Raw genomic sequence first — 6,000 nt, 5'->3', positions numbered from 1 at the left:
CCTCGCTGCAGGGGCCGTTCCAGGACTGGGACAGAAGCCACCCAGGGAGGAGACAGGATCCACCCCAGCGGGGACAAGAGCCACCACAGGTGGGGGTGGACTGGAGCCACAACATGGGGGGTCAGGTGCCATCACTGAGGGGAGGGCAGGAGCCATCACAGGAGAGGGAACACAGGGGTGGGCATGCAGTATTCTAGTATCATCTTGGGTTCCTCTCCTGCAGAAGACAACGAGAAGACAGGCTCTCTGTCCATAAATGTACAGTACTTACAGGAGATACTCTAAGAGAACTGATTGTCCTCCATACTTTGTTCATCAGTGTGGGTGCGATTGTGCCATTTCTTTATTTTCTTACATTATAGACTGCATGTTTGAAGAATCGAGGTTTGCTTACAATTTAGTGACAGTAATTAAGCTCGGTGAAGAGAAGCAGGTGCTGCCTCGGTGTAATCAGGGGTGTAATCTGGCCGAGTCTCGGATGTTTGGGGCCCTGGGTAGAAATGGAATGTGTGAGCCCCCCTCTAAATAGCAGAGACATGACACATTCAGGGCTGTTTGCATGTGAATAGATGTCGCTGCTCCTGAACCGGCAGCCCCCCCCCTCAGTCACCTTCGAAGCACCTCTTAATAGGTCATCAAGGGCTGGAGATGTGAGGGTAGCCATCCCGCTGTGCCTCTCCAATGCTGCGGGGCATCTGAGGAGCTTTGGTGCAGCATCGGAGTGAAGAAAAGAGGTGGGTGCAAGCTGTGCCGGCTTTAGGGTGGAGCAACCGGTGCCCTGTTAAAATGACGGACAAATGGCGTCCGTTAAAGATTCCTTCACGGACAACGGACAGACGGCCGAAATTACGGACTGTCCGTGAAATTTACGGACGGTTGGTCACCCTAATGAGATCAGAAACAATGTCGATCTCCTCTAGCTCCACATCTCTCAATGCCCCCCTCACCAGAGACAGTGAGGTGAACAATAATGCAGGCACATTGGGAGAGGCAAGACAGGGCAACTCCTCTTTTTTAAGGGAGGTACAGAGGATTCGAAAACGCACAGATCACTACCCAAAAGGGGGGATCAGGACACAAGACATGTGGAAGCAAAAGAGTAGGGCAAAGAGGACTACAAGACAAAACTGAGATCGGGAGATGAGAGAAACAAGTAAAAAATGTGGAACGGGGGGGGGGTTGATAATTCTTTCCTCTAGGAAACTCACTCATGATATGATCTCCCTTTTGGAGAAAAGTTTAAGCTACAACCCCAGGGAAGAGGGTGACATTTGTGGTCTTGAAATTGATGTTTTTAAATTTGTGAGAGGTCTCAAGTTAAAAACATTCTTTAGCAATAACCCTGTTCCCAATAAAGGCAATACAAACAACCCTACAGGTTTATTATAAGATGTAATGAGTATACAGGATGTGTATGATACGCATTTGCTTTTATCCCTAACAGACACTGAACACACACCACATCATATGGCGAGGCTCTTAGAGGAACTTAATGTGCATACAGATCATACAATAGCCAGTGGTCTGAAGAACAAATCCAAATGGGCGGTAACTCCATTGACACATTTTACAAGATGTGATCTGGACAAATTCAGTGACAGGAGAGACAGTAGAAAAACTAGGCACCATGACAATCTCTTAAAAGGAGAAAGTACAGCCTTATAAACACTGACTATAGACAATGATATCATAATCATAGAGGCAGACAAAGGGGGCAATATTGTAATCATGAACAGAGTAAACTACAATCAAGAGAGCATGACGCAGCCTTATGATGTAGCATTTTATGAGAGATTGACTTACAATCCAATAGGACCATTGACAATCAAGATCAATAACTGTCTTAAGGAATGGCATACTACAAGTCTGATTGACGATGAAGAACACGTACTTGAAAGTCTTCAGACCAACTTTCCTGTGTCTTTACACTCTGCCTAAGGTCCACAAGAATTTACCTTTACCCCCGGGTAGACCTATAGTCCCGGGGATAGGGGTACCCACTGAAAGACTTGCAGAGTAGGTGGACCTTTTTCTTGGACCTATTGCTCAGAATCTCACTTTTTACATCAGGGATATTAAGCATATTTTGGCTATTCTAGTAGACCTGAATTTGTAAAAAAGGCATGATTCTTCCTACATTGGACGTAGTGTCTTATACACGAGTATCAAACCAGATTTGGGACTACGTCATCTACACAAAAGATCAGCAACCCAGTGGTAGCATACTAATATGCTCACAACCGTGATGGAACTAATTCTTTACAATAATGTTTTCATTTTTTGTGAAACAATGGTACAGGCAGAGGCTGGGAGTAGCAATGGGCTTGACATTTTCACCCTCTTTTGCGAACCTATTCATGGGCAACCTAGAGGAAGAATAGATTTGGGGCCAGAAAGGTAGCCAATTTAATGACTCCATTATTTTTTGGGGTCGGTATATTGATGACTGCCTCTTAATCTGTTCGGGCACCCAAGACAAACTAGAACAGTTTTGTGCGTATCTTAACACGAACACCTATGAGATCAAATTCACACAACAAGTCAATGAGGTCAACATTGCATTTTTAGATGTTGAATTATACATCAAAGACAATGTACTACACAGCCGCCTTTTTCGTAAAGACACCGCATGCAACGCAATCCTACATGCCACCAGTGCACATCCTCCACACCAGATTGAAGGTATCCCTTACGGGGAAGTCACGAGGGCCAGAAGAAACTGTAGCAATGAGCAAGATTTTGAGGTCTGTCTGTCGGAGATGAAAACCAGGTTTAAGACTAGGGGATATACACCGCTTAATCTTGTCAAAGCAGAAAACAGACTCAAAACAATTCGAAGAGAAGACACACTGAGAAACAAGGAACACGGAACAAAAGCAACCGGTTAGACTTATTATGGATTTTAATGATCTAAGTGAAGTCCTAGTTAAGAATTTGAATAGACACTGGAAGATACTGAGAGCCGACAGATTCCTTGGCGATCACATCACCAGGCGACCACAAATCACCTATCGGAGGGGCATAACCCTGAGGACTAGACTTAGCCCCGGTTTTCCACATGCTCAGTGTAACATGACTTGGCTTGCCCAATACTCAGCGGGTTTTCATAAATGTGGCTCCTGTGGTATGTGCAGATGGGCCATGGATAATAAAAAGGAGTTTACTGGCCCGAACAATAGAAGCTATGTAATCAGATCTAACATCAATTTGCAACACTAAATTTGTTGTTTATGTTTTGGAATACGATTGCAATCGTCAATATGTGGGTAGCACCATCAGAACCCTTAGAGAGAGAGTTGGGGAACATGCAAGTGCTCTCAAACAGCAGGACCCTAGGTACCCAATGGTGTTACACGCCGTTTATTATCCCTCTCAGGGTCCACACAAACGTTTCACTTTCTACGGGATCAACACAGTTGAACCTAGTCCCAGAGGTGGGAATAGAGAATTGGGACTCAGAGGCACTGAGGCGACTTGGATCATGCATCTGAGAACTGTAGAGCACAGTCTGAACAGCGACCATGAGATGCAATACTTTCTGGGTGACTGATGAATGATGAGATCCAATATTAAGTGAATGTCTCCATCTAACCACGGAGGGGTTTCTTCTGTTGAATTTGTATTACACCTGTGTGATTCTTACCATAAGCCACACTGTACTAGGGCAATGGTAACTGTATTAGCTCAAAAATCAGACCTTTACAAATGTTCATCCTTGTGCTTTTAGCATTAGTAATTACTATCGAGGGGATGTGTCCTGTATATGTTTGATGTTCTATGCACTGGTTTGTGCCATGTCTCTACTTATATATGTCGATTGTTTTGCACCTGTCTGAATATGCATGTTATAACCATTAGCTTTTTAATTGATGAAAAACGTACAATGCGACAACAGGCCGTTAAGGTGGCTTCTATTTGTTTTGCTACCTTAAAATGGCTCCAAAAATTCTTGTGGATGCTTCCTGCCTCCACACAAAGGACGGTGGTCCAGGCTCTGATAACATCCCGCCTGGACTAGGGGAACGTCCTGTATCTTGGTGCCGATTTGACAACTTTGAACAAACTTCAGGTTGTTCGAAACGCGGCCGCACGGCTGTTATGCAATGTTCCTCGAAAAACATCTGCCTCTCTAGCCCTTCGTGACCTGCACTGGCTAAAAATAACGAACAGAATTAAATTCAAAGCCCTATGTTACATCTTCAAGATAAAACAAGGCTCTGCTCCTAGGTATCTTCATAATCTCATTCATGCTTACATACCTAGTCGCAGTCTGAGATCCTCAGGAAAAGGAGATTTCATTGTTCCTAGATTTAGGCTAGTGAAGATGGGCGGCCGCTCATTTTCTCTTCTGGGCACCAAATCCTGGAATGCCCTGCCTGTGAGGCTGAAGTTGGAAACTAATCTTCTTCGGTTTCGCAAGGGTTTAAAAACTTGGCTTTTCCAGCAATAACTCTGTACAGTCTTCTGGTAGATCCACTTACTGATGCCTGGTAGTTCTTTCTTCTCCAGTCTATCCCTTGGCGCCGGGAAACCCACTGCGGGTAGCTGTGCACCTTATAAGTTTAAATAAATAAATAAATAGCTCACCCTGTTTCAATTTAAAATAATGACACGGCAGAACTTATAGCCACCTATATCATAGACTTATACTACGGCAAAACATTGACAAGATGGGATGTAATTACATAAGCATTTTTAGCAAATCGGGGTTTTTAATGTCGTATTTTAAACTGCTAGTCTTTGATTATTCTATGTTTATAATTAGTGTAATATTTTTGCTGCTAACAAACGGTATATCAATTTAAAATTCTGTGTATAGAATGCTTTCATGGTTTTAATTAACCGAACAAAGTACTTTTTGACTGCTAGAAGCATTTTGTTTTCACGAGTCACCACAAGGTCATGCTTCTGATGTTACAGACTCACGACTCTCTTTGTAAATGTTTATCCGTAGCCGTGCATCACTCATGGCTTTAATATCGTAGCGACATACGGAACATGTAATGGGCTCTGGCCTCACTAACCGTGTAGGCTCACTATATCAGGATACAGTTGATAGGATGGGCGATTTTCTATGGCAGGATCATATCTACCAGCCGCTTTCCACTGAGTGCTAGCAATGGTTTACCTCCAGGAGGTGACTGTATTTCATTTTGCATTTCCACTAATGAGATTTTAAACTAACTTGGGGTGACCATCTTGAACATTCTTGTGCCTGGTTATTCGTGAGGCCTATTGCTGTATGTAACAAGCTCTCCATGGACATCATTTAGCGGACGCCGGGGATCGCAGCCGCTGGCTTGTCCCTTGATACCCCTGGAAATGCCTTTGTAGCCACCTGGCATCCAAGGTGGCAAAACAAGAGCCTAGAACACAGGGTGACTTGATCATTTTTATTACACTAATAGTGAATAATGTCCTGTTAACTAATAATGTAACACAAAATGAAGCACCAGGTGCTGGAAGCGGAACATCTCTGGCACTGAGGTAAGAAAATGCATTGAAATTAATACTGTGCATACCTGCAGGTGGGATTGTGTTTCTGTGCAAGAGAGTGTGTGTTTCTGTACATGTGAGCATTTGTGTGTGAATGGAAATGAGTAAAAGTGACTTGTCCTTAGAGAGAATGAGTGAGACGGAGTGTCAGTAAGTGAACAGGAGCGATTGAAAATGAGTGAGAGTGATTAACTGTGAGTTAGTGGAACTGTGAATGTGAATGAGTAAGTCAGAGTGAGAATGAATGAAAGTAAGGGTGAGTGTAAATGACTGTGAGTGTGAAAGTATGAGTAAATAATAATAAGATTGAGTGAATGTGAATCAATGAGTGAGTCAGAGTGGCTGAGAATAAATGAGAGTTAGTGAGAATGAGGGATTAAGAGTAAGAGTGAGTTCAATCGAATGTAAGTGAGTAAGAAAGCTTGAGTTAGTCAGAGTAAGAATGACTGTGAGTGAGAGTGAATGAGAGTGAATGAGTGAAAATGAGTGAGAGTAAGAGAGTGT

The sequence above is a fragment of the Lissotriton vulgaris genome, chromosome 5 (genome assembly GCF_964263255.1).
Source record: "Lissotriton vulgaris chromosome 5, aLisVul1.2, whole genome shotgun sequence".
In the NCBI taxonomy this organism is placed as follows: Eukaryota; Metazoa; Chordata; class Amphibia; order Caudata; family Salamandridae; genus Lissotriton; species Lissotriton vulgaris.
This window is presented reverse-complemented; position numbering follows the sequence as displayed.